Source organism: Mercenaria mercenaria, chromosome 1 (genome assembly GCF_021730395.1).
Source record: "Mercenaria mercenaria strain notata chromosome 1, MADL_Memer_1, whole genome shotgun sequence".
Taxonomy (NCBI): Eukaryota; Metazoa; Mollusca; class Bivalvia; order Venerida; family Veneridae; genus Mercenaria; species Mercenaria mercenaria.
This window is the reverse complement of record NC_069361.1, coordinates 33,366,599-33,386,485: the sequence shown is the minus strand read 5'-3', so window position 1 is coordinate 33,386,485 and position 19,887 is coordinate 33,366,599. Positions and strand designations below refer to the sequence as shown.

Genomic DNA, 19,887 nt, shown 5'->3' with positions numbered 1-19,887 from the left:
GCTCTCCTTATACTTCTTAAAGTCGAGCTAATGATGTCACACGCCAAATATTGAGGCTCTAAGCCTTGCGGTTTTGGACAAGATTTTTAAAGTTTTTTCTTTCGGTTGCCATGGCAACCAGAGTTCTGCGAGGAATTCAATTCTTTTAACACCTTTGGAATGGGACCATCCAAGGAACATCCAGGCAAAGTTTCATCAACTTCCACTGAACGGTTTAAGAGGAGATGTTGTTTAAAGTAAAGTGTGGATGGACGGACAACAGACGGTGAGAGATCACAATAGCTTACCCCGAGCACTTTGTGCTCAGTTGAGCTAAAAAGGTCTGATAATTATAGGATCAGTTACAAAGAAAACAAGAGCTCATAGGACACGAAATGCCCCCCTTGACGCATTCTTTTTTTTTTTTTTTTTTTTTTTTGATTTAACGTCGCACCGACACATCGATAGGTCATATGGCGACTTTCCAGCTTTTAAATAGTGGAGTAAGACCCCGGGTGCCCCTCCGTGCATTATTTCATCATGAGCGGGCACCTGGGTAGAACCACTGACCTTCCGTAAGCCAGCTGGATGGCTTCCTCACATGAAGAATTCAAAGCCCTGAGTGAGGCTCGAACCCACATCGATGAGGGGCAAGTGATTTGAAGTCAGCGACCTTAACCACTCGGCCACGGAGGCCCCATGACGCATTCAGTAATTGCACAAGGAACAGAATTATTTGCTCACTGTAAACAAAGATTCTACTGTTCTGGTTCAATGTGACCTTGACCTTTGACCTATTAACCTCAAAATCAAAAGGGGTCATCTGCTGGTCATGATCAACCTCCCTATTAAGTTTTGTGAACCTAGGCCAAAGCGTTCTCAAGTTATCGTCTGGAAATGGTATAACTGTTCCGGGTCAATGTTACCTTGACCTTTGGTCTACTGACCTAAAAATCTATAGGGGTCATCTACTGGTCATGACCAATCTCCCTGTCAAGTTTTGTGATCCTTGGCCCAAGCATTTTCAAGTAATCATCTGGAAACGGTTTAACTGTTCCAGGTCATTTTAACCTTGACCTTTGTCCTAATGACTTCAAAATCACTACGGGTCATCTGCTGGTCATGACCAACCTCCCTATCAATTTTCCTGATCCTAGGTCCAAGCATTCTTGAGTTATTGCCTGGAAACTGTTTTATTGTTCCTGGTCACTGTGACCTTGACCTTTGACCTAATGATCTCAAAATCAATAGGGGTCATGTGATGACCAACCTCCCTATCAGCTTTCATGATCCCAGGCCAAAGCATTCTTGAGTTATCATCCAGAAACAGATTAACTGTTCTGGGTCACTGTGACCTTGATTTTTGACCTACTGACCTCAAAATCAATAGGGGTCAACTGCTGGTCATGACAAACCTCCCTATTAACTCCTAAACCCAAGCGTTCTTGAGTTATCATCCGGAAACTGTTTAACTGTTCAGGGTCACTGTGACCTTGACCTTTGACATACTGATCTCAAAATCAATAAGGGTCATCTGCTGTTGATGACCAACCTCCCTATCAACTTTCATGATCCTAGGTCCAAGCATTCTTGAGTTATCCGGAAACGGACTGGTCTACATTCCAACCGACCGACCGACATCTGCAAAACAATATCATACCCCTCCTTCTTCGAAGAGGGGCAAAATAAATTGTACTGTAAACATATGGTGATGGTAACAACAGACCTACTAATTCTGAATAGTAGAGCTAAAATAAACAAACACTTCATACACTTTACTTAAAAGGTCACCTTCAGCAACAGGTTCTGCAACTTCAGTTTCCTAATAATGACAGTCTCTATTGACCTAAGGCCTTGCACAGACTTGATACATTAAAGCTGTTAGTTGGTAAATAAAAAAAACTGTTGCTTTCACTGTCTCATCTTAAACTAAATGATAGATGTGTGCTTTTCATCATTAAAAAAATCCATCCCTCGTTAACTGAAGCTTCATATAAAATGATTTATTGCGTGAGATGTTTTAAAGCTAGTTTCTTATCTCATAACATCAATTAATGTAGGCTATTAGTACTGTATTGGTAAACATATTCCCCAGAAATTTTAGTAGAAAGTGTTATTCCCTTGGATATATAACAGTCACACACCTATGACAATGACTTTTCCAATTTAGCTGTTTACATTTCATACTGTGTTACTATGCATTAAGACACAGATTTTATATTATATTACTTGCACACTATAAAACAGTGAACAACATGCATTCCTTCACCTGTTGCATTTTCATATATTTCAGAGTGTATCAAACCATGAGGAACCCTTAGTTTTCTAACAAAGTTAAGTGAACATCCTTAAAAGCAGTTCATCACAAGTCCATGCTTTGCTACTTGCTGGAATTTCACCAAACTTCTCAGGGGTGATAAGTGCCAAGTGTAGTTAGGTATGTCAGTGGAATGTTATGGTTCAGTGGTTTTCACTGGAGTTATGGCCCTTAATTCACATCATTCTACAATGTCTGATGTCTGCGTGTAAGTGGTGGAGACTTAGGATTTTTTTCATGAAAAACAATCTAAGTTATTAACATAAACTTACCTCTGACTGTGTAGTAATTTGATATGTTTCAAATGCAAGTACTCTGTATGTGTAGTCAGCGTGTTACTGTGGAAGCCATGCAAGTAAATGTGCAGCATTACCGATTAACCTCTTGGTTTATCAATAATATGTTTACAATATGTGTTTTTTGCACTGCACAGTTTCACAAGTAAACACTGTCAAGTCACAGTGCTAACTGGCAGAATAGAATGTTTGGTGATCTATAACATTATTCAAAGATTTTTTTTCTCATTTTAGCTCTGAATCGCTTTATGAGGGCCAGGACTGGTAGAACCATCAAAGTAAATTTGACAGAGGTCCATGCAAATATGTTACAGGCCAAGTTTGTTGAAGATTCATAAAATAGTTCATTAGAAGAAAATGTTTAAAGGCTTTTCTATTTTTAGGACTTGCAGCCCCTAAAGGACACTATGTGCTCCAATTTAAAAAATTTGGGGGAAGACCTTACAGTGATGCTACAGACGAAGTTCAATGGAGATCCATCAAGCAGTTTACAAGAAGAAGTTGAAAGAACCTGATAATAATACTCTAAACCAAGTATAATGAAAGCAATTGGGTGGTTAACGAGTGGAAGTTGTAGAAAGATTTTTTTATTTTAAGCCCTAAACTAGACCTTAAATGGGGCCAAGTGTCCCCATTTGCACTAATGTGGAGAGGACCTTATTATTAGATGATGCTACAAACCAAGTTTTGATGAATTGCGTTCAAGTTGTTTATGAGAAGAATATGGTATTCCTCTTCTTAGCTCTAGTGGCCCCAGAGAGATATCTGAGTGCTCCAATTTGAACAAAGTTGGGAGAGGACCTTAAAGTGATGCTTAAGACCAAGTCTGGTGGAGATCCAGCAAATTGTTCTTGAGAAGGCATTGTTTAAAATATTTAAATATTTAGCGTTAGCAGCCCCCAAAAAGCAGTCAATCATTTGAACAAATCTGGATTAGAACCATATATAACTAGAGCTGCTTTTGATAAAAGCGCATGTCTCCCACAACTGCCTAATCATCTAAATAGCAAGTCAGTCTTTATATACTGTTTACTTAGAGCACATGCACATAATGGACCCCAAAAGGACTCCTATACTACTAGAGTGCTGCGCAAAAATGCGTAAGAAATCTGAGCGTTTTTTGGTAATTCAAGGGCCATAATTCCAAAGTGCCTGGGCCGACTTGGCTAGTTATCGAACTTGGTCGAGTACTTATTGGCAAACACATTTTGTTCAAGTTTAGTTAAGATCAGATGAGATTATGTTTGACTTAGAATGCGGACAAGCTTTGTGACACACACACACACACAGACAGACACACACACACACACAGACAGACAGGAGTAAATCAATATGTCTCCCACACCACTGTGTGGTGGGAGACATAATAATGTGAAGATCCATCAGGCATTTTATAAACAGAAGTCATTAAAAGGTTTTTCTGTTTTTAGCTTCAGAAGGGGCCAAGTTCAACCATTTTACCAATCTTGATAGAGGCCCATTACCAGGATGCTACTGACCCAAGTATGGTGGTATTCTGGTAGGCAGTTTCAGAGAAGAATATGTTTAAGTAACAAGAGCTGTCACAGGAAACAGCAAGCTCGACTATTTTGATGCTGGATATCCTTAGGACACTGGGCACATTTTTATGCAATCTCGCCAGGCATAATTTATGTATGTTTTTGACAACACAGAAAATGATGTCACTCGACCTTCAGCTATTTCCGGAAGTAAAGAAAATGAAAGTAGACATACTAAGCATAAGGGTACATAGAGATTTTGGAACTTGGTCAATTCACTAAAAAGGTCCTTTTTGATGTTGTCTGAAAGTGTCAGTATATGCCTCGGATGTAAGATATTTCTGTATTTGAGAGCTGCAGACCTAGACATTTCAGAAATATTTTCAAAATGAATTTTGTGATTCTCTATGTACCCTTGCTCCGTTACGGACCCCTGTGGGATTTGTGTTTATCCAAGATTCAAATATTTTTTTTGTAGATGAAAAGCTGACATGTGTGCTAAAGCCCAGGTAATTTCAAATGTTAGAAACTGCTGAAAATTGACTCCCTATTAGCAAAAAACAAACAAGACGGCCATAATGGCCCTGTATTGCTCACCTGAGCACCATTGCTCAAAACGATATGATCAAGTTTTGCCATAGAGCACATAAGCATACACATTAAATATCATCAGGATAAACATTTTCTTGTAACAGTCCCTTTTGACCTAGTCAGGGCCAATTTCAATACCAAGTTTGAGGGTCCTAGGCTCAAATGCTACATTTTTGTACTAACACGACTATTCCTTACCCTGGAAGACTTAAATAACATTTAAAACCAATCTCATTAGATGCTGCTGATACATATTTGTTTACATAAAATAAAGGGAGGTAATTTGTCATAAATTCAGTCAAAAATTATCTACCCTGATTGTCCGAGTCCATCTGATGGCACAAATGACATTTCAAATCAGTATCTTCATTGGTTACTGAGATACACGCATTTTAATTTGAAACAAAGGGAGGCAATTTGACATAAAATCAGTCCATAGCTATTTACCCTGATTGCCTAAGTCCAACTAAAGACAATAATGAAATTTCAAATGAGTTCTATAAATATTTACCGAGATAAATCCATTTTTATTAGAATCAGGGGAGGTAATCATGTAGTGGTATATGCATGTAGAAGATACAGAGTACAAGCCTATACAACAATATATTAGTGAAGTATTCATATCGATAAATGTTCAATCAAGAGTTATCTAATATGACTATTTCTTACCATGGAAGACATAAATAACCTTTCAAACCAATCTCATTAGAAGCTGCTAAGGTGTATTCATTTAGATAAACAAGAGCTGTCCGTAAGACAGCGCGCTCGACTTTTCTCAGTGCTTGACTCTGAATTAGAGCTTTTGCCAGTAAAAAAATTCCAAGCCAAAAAGGGACATAACTCTGTCAAAATTATAATCAGAGTTATGGGAGTTGTGTCTCCTGGTGTAGACTTTGATAGTAAATAACTATTTAGAGTTTCAAGTCAAAAGCTTTTATAGTAACAGAAATATTTGACTTTTAACAAAAAAAGGGCATAATTCTGTCAAAATTCAAATCAGAGCTATGGGGATTGTTTCTCTTTGTGTAGACTGTGATGGTAAATAAGCATTTTAAGTTTCAAGTGAAAAGCTTTGATAGTAACAGAGATATTTGACTTTATCGAAATCTTTAACCAAAAATACTATGTTAAAAAGGGGCATAATTCTGTCAAAATTCAAATCAGAGTTATGGGAATTGTGTCTCCTGGTGTAGACTTTGATTGTAAACAACTATTTTGAGTTTCAAGTAAAAAGCTTTAATAGTAACAGAGATATTTGACTTTATCAAATTTTTTTAAAAAAATTCTAAGTTAAAAAGGGGCATAATTCTGTCAAAATTCAAACCAGAGTTATGTGGATTGTTTCTCCTGGTGTAGACTTTGATGGTAAATAACTATTTTAAGTTTCAAGTCAATAGCTTTGAAAGTAACAGAGATATTTGACTTTATCAAAAACTTTAACCAAAATTTCTAAGTTAAAAAGGGGCATAATTCTGTCAAAATCCAAAGCAGAGTTATGGGGATTGTTTCTCCTGGTGCAGACTTTAATAGTAAATAACTATTTTAAGTTTCAAGTCAATAGCTTTGAAAGTAACAGAAATATTTGACTTTATCAAAAACTTTAACCAACGGCGATGCCGACGCCGACGCCTACACCGACGCTGGGGCGAGTGCAATAGCTTTACTTTTTCTTCGAAAAGTCGAGCTAAAAATAAAAGGGAGGTATTTTGTCATAAATTCAGTCAATATGTATCTTCACTGATTGGCCAAGTCCATCTGTTGACATAAATGAAATTTCGTATCAGTATCTTCATTAGTTACGGAGATATACCCATTTTAATTTCAAAATAAAGGGAGGTAATTTGACATAAAATCAGTCCATAGTTATCAACCCTGATTGTCTCAGTCCAACTAATGACAATAATGAAATTTCAAATAAGTCCTACAAGTACTTATCGATATAAATCCATTTTGATTACAATCATGGAAGGTAATCAGAAATAAAATAACTCTGGAACCTATGACTGGATCTGACAGATTCATCATGGAATCCAAGATTTATTGTTGTTGAAGACATTTTGAGGGTTTGTATCAAATCAAACCATAAATAAAGTCTCTATATGGCTGCAAAAGCCAAAATAGCAAATTTTGGACCTTTCAGAGGCCATAACTCTGGAACCCATGAGGGAATCTGGCCAGTTCAAGAAAGGAACCAAGATTTTATGGTGATACAAGTTGTGTGCAAGTCTGATTAAAATAAAATCATAAATGAAGCTGCTATTGTGCAGACGAGGTCAAAATAGCTAATTCTGGCCCTTTCAGGGGCCATAACTCTGGAACCCATAAAGGAATCTGGTCAGTTCAAGAAAGGAACCGAGATCTTATGGTGATACAAGTTTTGTGCAAGTTTGGTAAAAATCAAACCATAAATAAAGTTGCTATTTTGCAGACAATGTCAAAATAGCTAATTCTGGCCCTTTCAGGGGCCATAACTCTAGAACCAATAATGGAATCTAGCCAGTTCAAGAAAGGAACCGAGATCTTACGGTGATACAAGTTTTGTGTAAGTTTGGTTAAAATAAAATCATAAATGAAACTACTATCGTGCAGACAAGAAATTGTTGATGCAGGCACGCACACAAATTTTGGCCCTTTAAGGGGCAATAACTGTAGAACCCATGATGGGATCTGGCCAGTTTTCAGAAGGAACCGAGATATCATGCCAATACAAGTTTTATACAAGTTTGATTAAAATTGCTTGCAAAATGTGGTCTCTATCGTGTTCCCAAGAAATTGTGGACGGACGGACGGACGAAGGGCGATCACAAAAGCTCACCCTGTCACTATGTGACAAGTGAGCTAAAAACAGAAACAGAAGTCCAAGTGCATACATTCTGACGGGGTGACCCCTGCATGTGACCCCTGACTATCAACCAATCCAATGGTGACTTTCGTTTTCAAGATTAGCATGTCTACTTTCATTTTCTTTACTTCCGAAAATAGCTGAAGGTCAAGTGACGTCATTTTCTGCGTTGTCAAAAACATACATATGCCTGGCGAGATTGCATAAAAATGTGCCCGCTGTCCTAAGGATATAGTGAAAACTATCAAAGGGCCATAGGCCCATAACTGTCGTGAAAATAGTAACAGAAAAAAATTCCTTCCTTTATGGTCATCTATACATCAAGCTTGCCTTTATGGTCATTTATACATCAAGCTTGCCTTTAGGAACAGCAGGAACGCTATATTATGGCCCCCACATAAATGTTTTGGAGCATAATATTACAGACAGAGTAAAAGTCTATCGAAACATTAATTAAGTATAAAAGTGACATAATCCAAGGAATATTTCTGCAAGAGTACATATCATGTGGCTAAAAATGGAAGAACTAATTTCACTTATAGTCAAATCCATTTAGTAATAACTCTGATACCGCAAATGGTCATGAAAACTTCAACCTGAAATTATGCGTGAAAAGGGGGCGAAGTAAACAAGCAAATTCAGCGAATTTATATCCCCAGTCAAATAGGTTGTTTTTGTGAATGTGGGGACTATATTTTGAAAGATATTTAATTTCCATATTCAAAATATACAAGTTATGTATAATAGGGCTGTACCATGGTTTGACTGGTTCCTATTTTTTACCAAATCAAGGGGATAAACTACTTTTACTGAGTCAAGAGAGACAATACTTAATGTGAAGAAAGATCATGTGCTGACTAATAAGTATTTGAGGTTTGATGATTTTACCTGAAATACTTCTTGAATTATAAGCATTTTCACTTTCGGATGGACACACACACACCGATGGATGGACGAACATACACACTGACAACCTTTGGTGCAGGAAAATAAAACACTGGTGCCAGAATTATGCCCTTGTGTTATATGATGTGGGGACTATGTTGAACAACCATTTTAAGTTTGAATCGAATCCATTCAATAACAACAAAGATATGGTGAAAAGGCATAAAAATTATACTGAAATTCGAAGTAGAACAGGGCATAATTCATGAAACATTTGTGCCTATTATAAGTTATGGACCTTGTGTCAGTGATGAGGATTGAAGCAAATCCATTTATTATAATAATAACAGAGATAAAGTGATGTTGCATCAAAACTTTAACCTGATTTTTTTAAGTTTGACGGGATAATTCATGAAATATTGGTGCAAGCGTTATGGCCCCTGTGAACCAAGGTGTTCATGCCTATATAGACGCAAAAGCGAGTAAGATAGCTCTCCATATATTTTGTATAGTCAAACTAAAAATGATGCCTCAAAATGACTGATGATAGATGACAGATCATCATCCTAGTATACAAATAGCTCACCTTAAACAAAGCCCAGGTGAGCTAAAAAAGGCATTTTAAATAATGCTCAGACAACTGAACAATTATTAACACGGAACTGGTTTTTTTTTTTCCTAAAAAAACTGAAAATCACTTCATATGTTGTTTATTTCATGTATTAATGGTTAATGTGGTCATAAAAACATCAGTCCCATAATTAGAACAGTCATTATATCTTTCCAGCCTCTACCAATATGTTTACCATCATTCTGGGTAGATTTGTACATGTAACTTGTTAAAGGTAGTTTTCAGATTTTTGTCCAAGTCAATGGATTTGTCCTAAACCCTAATAATTCTTATTATTCACTCTAATATATATTCAAAGAATGCTTAATACATCTTAGATTTCCACTGCAGATATTTTAAAATTTTGACTTTTCTTGTTGCCATAACTAGATGCAGAGTTATTTTAAATACAGTCGACACTGTATTAAGAGACCGCCCAAGGGACTGCTTAAAAGTGGTCTCTTAATGGAATGGTCTCTTAATGAATTTCAGTCTGGCAAAGAGAAAAGTTATTTTTAACTGTTAATGTACTTTGCGTTTAGCCTATGTGGATGCCATGCTGGCGAAAAACTATATGTATGATTTCAAAATCATGAACAAAGGTTACCTGCATTCAGTCAGGTGCAAAACGTACTAGCTAAGTACACAGGTGAAGAAATGCCCTGCAGGAATTTTGTACCCGGTTGCTTAATAGATACTTTTGTAGAATATTTTACCTGTCAGGACTACATTAAATGTGGTTGCTAGTCGTTTAATAAAAAGGTCGTTTAATGGAATGAATAAAATTTGTGTACTGAAAACATTCGGGAGGGATTCTGACCAGTCGTTCATTAAGAAAATCGCTATATAGAGGTGGTCGCAAGTACGATGTTGACTGTATGTATACATTTATAAACATTAGCATACTTTGCCTAGTGAATGGTATATAGGAACAACTGTATCATATTTCTCAAAGAATTGTATCGGTAATCATACATTTGCCAAAATACAAAAGAAACGCAAGTTTGTAAAACTATAATTACTTCCCTTTGCCAATGCCAAAGCTACAAATACTTTTAACAACAGATTGTTTAGATACCCCAATTATATATCAAATGCAAAAATCATGATTTTTGAAACAAAGTATTTTTAGGCTTTTAAATACTTTCATATTAAAGGTAGGTGGAAAATACAAAACTTGCTAAGAACTGAATGTATAATATACATTTCTTATAGGTACCGGTATCTATATAATACTTCAATAGAATATACGAAAAGTGAAAAATGTTATAAAATGTTGCTTTAATGGGACAGACCACTGTAAATCATTGTGATTACCAGGAACTGACATTGCGGAAGGTGAAAGAAAGTTGTTCTAGAAACAAGGCCTGCTGGAGGATTTGTAGGCCTTGTTAGGCTATTCAAAAGCCTTGTCACTAAAATATTAAATGATTGAATAACAGAAATCAAGGAGGGGACATAACTTTGTACACTACAACTGTCATCTTTTCAACAGACTAAATAATACCCCTAATAACTGCTGTCTTGTCTTACGAAAATGAAATATGGAAACAGGCTGGCATTAAGCTGCAAGGTAACTGTCAATGATCTGGAAACAGTCTGTCAAAAAAAGGGTAACTGGAAATAATCTGACTCCTATATGGGAACAAACTTCCAAGAAAAAAAGGTTAGCTGAAAATATTAACTTTACGCCGAAAAAAGCGGCCATATCTCCACCAAAAATTGGTGCATTGTAACTCAAAATTGAACTTACATATATATAACCTATATTTCATAATCTTATATGTACAAAAATGAACTCATTCCTGTATGTATAGACATAACATTTTGCAAAATAATAAGTCAGAAACTAGTCATAATTCTGTCAAAAATGTATGGATTGGAACTAAATCTAAACTTTGCTTATACTTAATGATAATATAGTTGGTGGTTTGTAACTGAAATCGTACTTTAAATAATAGCCTGTGTACAAAAACTGAATTAAATCAATTCATCCTTTCAAAGGTTATCAAAGGGATATCAACATTTTGCCAAATTTTTAGTCAAAAAGGGGCAATAACTCCACCAAAAATTGGCATCAAATGTAGCCTGCATTTTTATAATTACTTACCTTATAATCTTCCACTGAGCTCCATCAATTCATCTTTTCAAGAGTTATCAAACTGGAGTCTACATTTTGCTTAATATCAAGTTGAAAAGGGGCCACGTTTCTGCCAAATATTCAGGGATTGTATTAAAATTCAGGGATTGTATTAAACTGTATTTTTTTATCATGTAACCTGTCTACCAAAGTAAATTAAATTCATTCATCCTTTCAAGATTTATCAAAGTACATAATGTTTTAATCCATTCCCAACACTTGGTACCGGGATACCAGCTTGCAACAACGAGAGGCCCAGATGGGCCTAAGTTGCTAACCTGAGGAAGACAATGACATTTTGACATTGCTTGTAACTGCATTCTGTAACAAGATCATTTAAAAGTTATTTAAAGTTATTTTTTCAATTTTTCGCTAACACTAACTATTACAGCAAACTTAAAAAGAGGTTCACCCGAGAGTGCTACCAAATAGAAATGCAACAGACCAAATTTAGCCGTTATCTTTCATTCATTTCATGAGAAGATGTTGTTTAATTCTATGAAGATCCACCTAGTGGCTCGTGAGAACTGGATCAGGCTGAGGGTATTTAAGAAGGTCTCTTTAAAATGAATGCCCTCACCTGAATAAGTTTTAGAGAGGACCTTACAATGATGCTACAGACTAAGTTTGATGAAGATCAATCAAGCAGTTCACGAGAAGAAGTCATTTAAAGGTATTTCTACTTTTAGCTCAAGTGATCCCTAAAAGGAGATATTAGTGCTTAATTTGAACAAATTTGGGAGGCTCTTACAATGATGCTACAAACTTTGTCTGCATGTGGTTCATGGCGAGGTCATTTAAAAGTATTTCTATTTCAAGCTCTTGCGGTCCCTAATAGGGGATGAGCCCCACGCTCGCCCCCCCCCCCCCCACCATTTGAAAAAGTGTGGAACAGGACCTTATAATCTTATAATTATACTACAGATAATCAAGATACATCACAGGGTTCATGAGAACAGGGCTCCAGATGAGATGCGTATTAGCATAAATTACGCTTTGAAATAATGCATATACGCATGTCTGATAATTTTTAAGCGTATAAAAACGTATATGAAATTACAGAAACACACGCAATGACTTTTTACTAGCGTAAACAAAACCTGAATCGTCTGGATGCTTAAGTGGCAGGGGCCAGTTTCGCATTTGGCCCGGGTACGTTTTATAAATAAAATAGACAGATGCACTTTAAAGGCATTTATATTCAACTGGTTATTTATGATGTTTATAGAACTGAGGATTCCTGCGTACGAGTAGTTATTGTGTAAAGTACATGTACTTGAATCGATTTTCCTAGCTCCGTGTAGACGGCCAGGTCTAAAGTCTACCTGAGGTAACGGAATTCAGACGAAATGGAAACGGTCATTCATCCATCCAGATTCAGCTCAAAATAGCGGAAAAAGTAAACGGTTATGAGACACTTTTCTTCCCACCATTATTTCCATCTGGCCACATGCTTTAAAAATATGCATGTGTTTTAGGTCAGTCATTTGCAGATAATACGGTATAGGTCGTGCAAGGTGTGCATTTTGGGCCATTTTTGCCTCAAAATTTAGTGTCCTGAAACCTGCATTTTACTCATTTTTATCACAGGAGCAACAGAATCAGCAGGCTGAAAATGTCACACAATGAAGTGCTAAGTCTATGCAATACATTCGCTTAACACTTGCCTTGAATTTATCAGAATTAGATTTTTCATGATTTTTTTCGCACTGGTATCAGCGCAGATTTGTGGAATTTTCAAATTAACTGTCCCTTGCCCCCATAAAACGTAACAGAGCACGGTCAGCATTAATTCTCCCACATTGAATGTACACATGCATGGAATGGTACTCTATAAACCTAGTTTAAACTATAATATTATACACTCAGTGCGTGCGTAAATCGAACAACTGTTGGGAATTAATATTGATGAGACATTAGTGTATTTTAAAGCGGTGTCCATTTAAAATATCAACTTCCGGTGCAGAGTAAACAACAAAAATGTCTCTTTCTTAGAATGTAAAAAGTGAACAAACTTTAAACCATCAAAAAATTATCCCCAAACAGTTAAAGGATTATTGAATATATTCTACTGGATTCAGTAGTGAGTGTGAAGCCAAAGCAAGCCAAGGGAGAAAAAGAATCAAAAACTTGAATGCTGAATTCATAATTTTAACATGTCCAAAACATTGCGGAATGATACTAATTTCACTTGGGCAATGATTACATTTTACTCGGACTTTATCAGACTCCCTGTGTAAAATCTCAAACGTTAAACTAAAATAAAGGTATTAAATCCATATATATTTCAATGAAACTTCAAAATTTTGTTGTTTGTAGCATCACCTTGGGCATGTGCAGTGAAAAATCTTAATTTGATTTCTAAAATAGTGTATAATTTTTTATTATATTTCTAAAGCCACAGTTCATTGAAAATACACTTTGTTATACCAAAGTGGAAACTGAGGTACTCGAAAATGCAGCTCTTTGATTGGTCAGTTAGGACCCCTGATGTACGGTGATGTCATGATAAAGTTATGTATTGAAATTGAACTGCAAACAAATTCATGGGTGTTAAATCCAAGAAATATGTTATAAAACAGATTTCTGTTGGTTTTTTTTTCACATTTACAAATTTTCAGAAGTAAAATTACTCCTATTCAATTTCAGATTTTACCATTTTACCCCTTCACAAAAATTATGATGATAGGCCTAAAAAATTATCTGGAGCCTTGATGAGAAGAAAGCTATTTCTATTTTTAGTGCGGCCCCTTAAAGTGGCCAAGCGCTCCCAATTGCAAACAAGCAAATTCGATGAATTGGTATCCCCCTGCCAAACGGGTTTGTGGTGAAGAACGTCAAAACAGTACATCCGGCAAAAAGTTAAGTATGTTACTAAAAGGCAAATAATTTCATTAGTCAAAATCAATTTAACAGACAATGAATGCTATTTTTTGGTGGGGGGCGGGGGTGGGGGTGAGGGTACAAAACAACATGTTGATTACAACTTTGCATGTTGATAAATGTTCATGGAAGGTTTGAAAAAAAATTTAAAAAGTTATCTTTTTTTTGGGGGGTGGGGGGAAGGGGGAGGGGGTGTGACCAAGGCAAGGTGGTGACCAGGTGTGGTTACACAACTTCACATGTTTATAATAAATGTTCATGGAAAAGAATGAAAGAAGTTTAATGAAATTCTACCAATTGGTTGGTTTAGTTTATACATAATTTATTTTAGGTCAATTGTGAAGGAAGTTCTACAACTTATATTAATCACTCTCGACACCTCATTCCTGATGAAATCCATCGCCACGAGGGTATGAGAGAAGAGGCCAGTTTCTGCCCTTTTAATGCTGAGCGCCAAGCAAGGGAGCCACTGGTACCATTTTTTACGTCTTTGGTATGACGTGGCCGGGGATCAAACCCACGACCTCCCGCATTCTAAGCGGACGCTCTACCACTAGGCTATCGAGGCGGTCTAATTGGTTGGTTTGTTATGTACAAATCTGTAGATTTTTAAACAATTGAAGGGCAATAACTCTAAGGAAAATTGACCAATTAGAAAAAAAATGACAGGCATCATCAAAGTATGTTGGTTCATATTTATTTCAAGTTTCATGAAATTCTACCATCTTGTTACTGAGAAATTGCTGCAGAAGTGGATTTTTCATTAAATCAAGGGCAATAACTCTAAGGGAAATTGACCAATCAAAAAAAAAACTTGACGGGCATCATCGCAGTATGTTGGTGCATGTTTATTTCAAGTTTTATAAAAATTCTACATGATAGTTACTGAGAAATGGCTGCGGACGGACATTTTTGGGCATTTTTCATTAAATCAAGGGCAGTAACTCTAAGGAAAATTGACCGATCAAAAAATAAACTTGACGGGCATCATCGCAGTATGTTGGTTCATGTTTATTTCAAGTTTCATGAAATTCTACCTGCTAGTTACTGAGATATGGCTGCGGACGGACGCACACACTGACGGACGTGACGGATGGACAACGCCATTTCAATACCCCACTCCTGATTTCATCAGCGGGGGATAAAAACTGAGATATACTAAATATTATATTGTTATACTGGTACTGATGATAAACTCAAACAGAAAATGAGGTTTTTTACCTGTAACTTTTTAACTTCAGCAATTTTTAGTTCGCAAACTCACACGAAGTGAGGCCCTGAAAGGAGTATGTAAAATGGGGACTGTACGAAGGTTTACTGATGATAAATTAGACCACTTTGTCTTTACAAAATTTTCTTCGTAGTATCCTTCTTCTTCCGTTCTTGTTCAAGTCCCACAAGGTCGTACAATAGTGTATGTACAAGGTGGTGTGTGCAGCACTCAATTATTTACTGTGCAGAGTAAAAGCAGATAAAAACCACATTGCAGTTTAGCGGGATGATGTCGCCAGGGCCCTCTTGAAGGCCTCGACGCTGTCGGCCATGATGACTTCCTGTGGGAGCCGGTTCCATAGTCTGGTGGCGGAGGCGAAGGAGTGAAGGAGGATGTCTTTGCCACAAAACGGAGGATAGAGTCTCATGGAGTGGCCACGGGTGTTGATGGAGGTAGGGTGGAAAAACCTCGCTGGTGGTGTTATGTTGACAAGGCCGCAAACTATCCTGTAAGTCATGACCAGCTTGGCATTGGAGTGACATATATGGAGGGGTAGCCAGCCGATATCAGACACCATTTGGCTAGTACTGCTAGTGATGCAGTAATCGCCCTTCACAAAGCATGCTGCACAGCGCTGGACGGCCTCAAGTTGGTCAATGTTGGTCCGTGTGTGAGGGTCCCAAGCAGAGCTGGCGTACTCAAGAATAGGCGTGAATTATTATATTATTATATTGAAACTCCCCAAAAAGCTGCAACAGTCATTCCTGATCATGTAATGAAAAGTGACACAATGTCAGACTTTCATGTGGCAACAGTGAGGTTGCACAAAAAAACACCCTCTTCCCCAGTAATTTTGGATAAATATTTTTTATACAGATAAATGTAAGCCATTCATTTATATAGAATATTTACCAAATTTGTTTTTATTTACACCAGTTGGCGCTGTAAGTGAAAACTATTAGATGGTGTGTTCAATTTTATAAATAACCGATTGCAATGGAATATATTTCCAAGGTGGTCGACTTTATCATCTGTCCGGGTTTACCATCAGTACCAGTGTACAATGTCTACACTAGCTAAATTAAGCTATAGAAATTATTTTCAAAATACATTTCAATGGCTAAAAGACAGTGGTTTCAAAACTAGGTCACCTTTAATACATGTACGTAAAATTTGTAAACAGACTCAAAATAAAGAATCCATATATTATGTACCTATACCTTTAACTTTGATGCTCACTACTTGTGTTTTTACATGCTTAGAGTAAAACAATTCTCTGCTGATGTCAAAACTGCCATGTAATTACGTGAAATTTTAATGTTTGTCCCATTTTTGTTGACCCAAACATAGATTAGGCACAAGGTGTATTTTTAAAGTGTAGATCTATTAAAATAAACATATTTCGGTTTGACATCCCTTTCAACTGAAGCGTTTTTAGAACTTTTCGCGTGCCCAAAAGAAATTCGTCATTTAAATTTTAACAGTAAAAGTAAAGTTAAAAACTTTTCTTACCTGACTACTTCATTTTTGTCCGGAAATAGCTTAGCCTATTATCACTCAGAAGATTGCACTTTAAAATTGTTTATAATGACAAGCGTTTGTGTATTGGGATCAAACAAATTTTCCAATACAGTTACATTCCTAAATGGTGTTCCACTAGTAAAAAATGGCATAATACTGCATTCTGAATCTATTTGTCTTGAAACTGGGTCTCATCTATCAGGGCTTCTATTAATTAAAATCTTTAAAGTGATAGACATTTTTAGCAAGACTGGTGCACTTTGTTTTGTTAACAATTATTAACTCCGAATTTTACTAAATAGATATCTTACTAAATTGGTCAAGATAAGCGGTCTGAAATCTAATGCAACTGTATTATGTGTAATGCGCATTTTATGCTTATTTACGTTGTTTAATATGATTGACCAATAGCTATCCATGCATAGCTTTAAGGTATTAGATCACTAATAGTAAAGTTTACAAAATGGCCTTTGCTGGGTATATTCTTAAAGGTAACCATGTTTTGCACTATTTTGCAATTTTTAAACAACTTTTACCATGCCGTTTTTTATAAATTTTGAATAACTTATGGTATCTCGTCAAGCTTGAGTAGAGACAAATTTCAAAGTGATAGCTACTATCCAAAATGTTTGCAGAGAACTCATTTTACCATTAATTTTAATAAAAGAAACCTCAAACTATTGGTAAACAATTATAAAACACAAAATAAAAATGTCAATATCCTTTTTTCTATGGTGTCTCAAGTAAACAGATTTAATGAGACAGAATTCATACTTGAACATTAAAAAAATAAGGTTGAATGGTGTGTTTCTGTTTTAAATTTTGCTTACTCCATTTAAAAATAACCTTAGGGCAGACGTAAAACCTACCTAAATTTCTTCCTTAATATATAACTTTCACCGCGTGTAACTCAATATTTTTAAAGATGTGTAACTCTACCCCTTCTGTTTAAATAGTAAATTCACTTTGAACACCAAGAAATCGCTTATAAGATTCATATTTTTCCATTTTTGTACAAGAAATCAATAATAAGTCTTGAAAGAAGTAAAACTTACTAGAAAAAAAGGAAAATAAGGGAAAAAAAATTCTTGAACCTACGCCCCCCTAAGAATTGCAGTAAAAAGTAGGTTTATGGTAGGAATAAAGGAGGTTCTCTATTAGTGATCTACTACCTTAATTAATAGGCTGTACAGTCTGCCCTTAATATTAGAACAGAACAATTTATGCCCTGAGGGGCACATGCATCAAAAGCTGGAGAAGTTGCCATATGACATAAATTGTGATAATTGATGTGACCCTAAACCCAGCAAAAAAAAAAAAGGCTAATAAATTTCAAATCTGGGAATAGTTTGTACCTTAAAAAAGATTGTTTCTCACCAGGTAGCAAGCTAAAAAAAATTAGGGTACGTAATAGGTTAGTATTTTTTTTTTCCGATTTTTTTTATTAAGTGGGATTTTTGGAATTTATGTTTGTGTCAAAAAATGAATACAAATATGGCGGTTATGCCTTAAGTTGATTTCTAACATCAGTGACCATGTTTAAAGCATGAAAAGTGCAGTTAAATTGCAACTTTTTGTCAACATATTGATATGTATCTGTAATGTTGCGAAACAAGTGCTGTCACAGGAGACTGTGTGCTTGACTGAGGAAGTTGGATCTATCACTTGAGTGTGTGGATGCCAATATTTGTCATATTTCTGCAAGCTGTTATATTTTGTGGCTAATAATGTGGATTTTAGTAATAAAAGTGTATCACAACTTTAACCTAAATTCTAAGCAAAAGGGGGTCATAATTTATAAAAAAATTGGTGCCAGAATTATGGACCTTGTTTCATATGATGATATGGAACTACCATTTTAAGTTTGAATCAAATCAATTTAGTAACAAGAGGGCCATGAAGGCCCTGTATCGCTCACCTGACCTACTGACCTAAAGATCATCAAGATCAACATTCTGACTATATTTCATTAAGATATGGTCATAAATGTAGCCTCTAAATTGTTAACTAGCTTTTCCTTTGATTTGACCCAGTGACCTAGTTTTTGACCCCACATGACCCAGATTCAAACTTGACCTAAAGATCACCAAGATTAACATTCTGATTAAGTTTCATGAAGATACAGTCATAAATGTGGCCTCTAGAGTGTTAACAAGCTTTTCCTTTGATTTGACCTAGTGACATAGTTTTTGAACCCAACCTGACCCAGATTTAAATTGACCTATAGATCATCAAGATTAACATTCTGACCAAGTTTCATTAAGATATGGTCATAAATGTGGCCACTACAGTGTTAACAAGCTTTTCCTTTGATTTGACATGGTGACCTAGTTTTTGATCCCAGATGATGCAATATCAAAGTTGTCCAAGATTTTATTGAGGGTAACATTCTGACAAAGTTTCATTAAGATTGGGCCAAAATTGTGACCTCTAGAGTATTAACAAGCTTTTCCTTTGATTTAACCTGGTGACCTAGTTTTTGACCCCACCTGACCTAGATTTGAACTTGACCTATGGATCATCAAGATTAACATTCTGACCAAGTTTCATTTAGATGTGGTCATAAGTGTGGCCTCTAGAATGTTAAGTAGCTTTTCCTTTGGTTTGACTTGTTGACCTAGTTTTTGACCCTACATGACCCAGATTCAAAATGGGTCTTGAGATCATCAAGATTAACACTCTGACCAAGTTTCATGAAGATATAGTCGAAAAAGTGACCTCTACGGTGTTAACAAGCTTTTCTTTAGATTTGACCTGGTGACCTAGTTTTTGACCCTAGATGACCCAATATCAAACTCTTCCAAGATTTTATTGAAGGTAACATTCTGACCAAGTTTCAGTAAGATTGGGCCCAAATTGTGACCTCTAGAATGTTAACAAGCTTTTCCTTTGATTTAACCTGGTGACCTAGTTTTTGACCCCACCTGACCCAGATTTGAACCTGAAGTTTAACATTCTGACCAACTTTTATTAAGATATGGTCATAAATGTGGCCTCTAGTGTGTCAAGTAGCTTTTCCTTTGATTTTACCTAGTGACCTAGTTTTTGACCCTACATGACTCAGATTCAAATGGACCTTGAGATCATCAAGATTAACATTCTGACCAAGTT

General features: G+C 36.1%; 1 protein-coding gene across 1 annotated transcript in view; it reads right to left on the bottom strand.

Annotated features, from left to right (window-relative positions):
* LOC123542088 (neuronal PAS domain-containing protein 1-like) overlaps positions 1 to 16,889 on the bottom strand; it is a 142,609-nt gene extending 125,720 nt beyond the window's left edge. Inside the window, exon 1 of the mRNA XM_053543905.1 lies at positions 16,768 to 16,889. The gene's annotated coding sequence lies outside the window, so the exon portion shown is untranslated. The remainder of the gene's footprint in view (positions 1 to 16,767) is intronic.
* Positions 16,890 to 19,887: the final 2,998 nt, after the last annotated feature.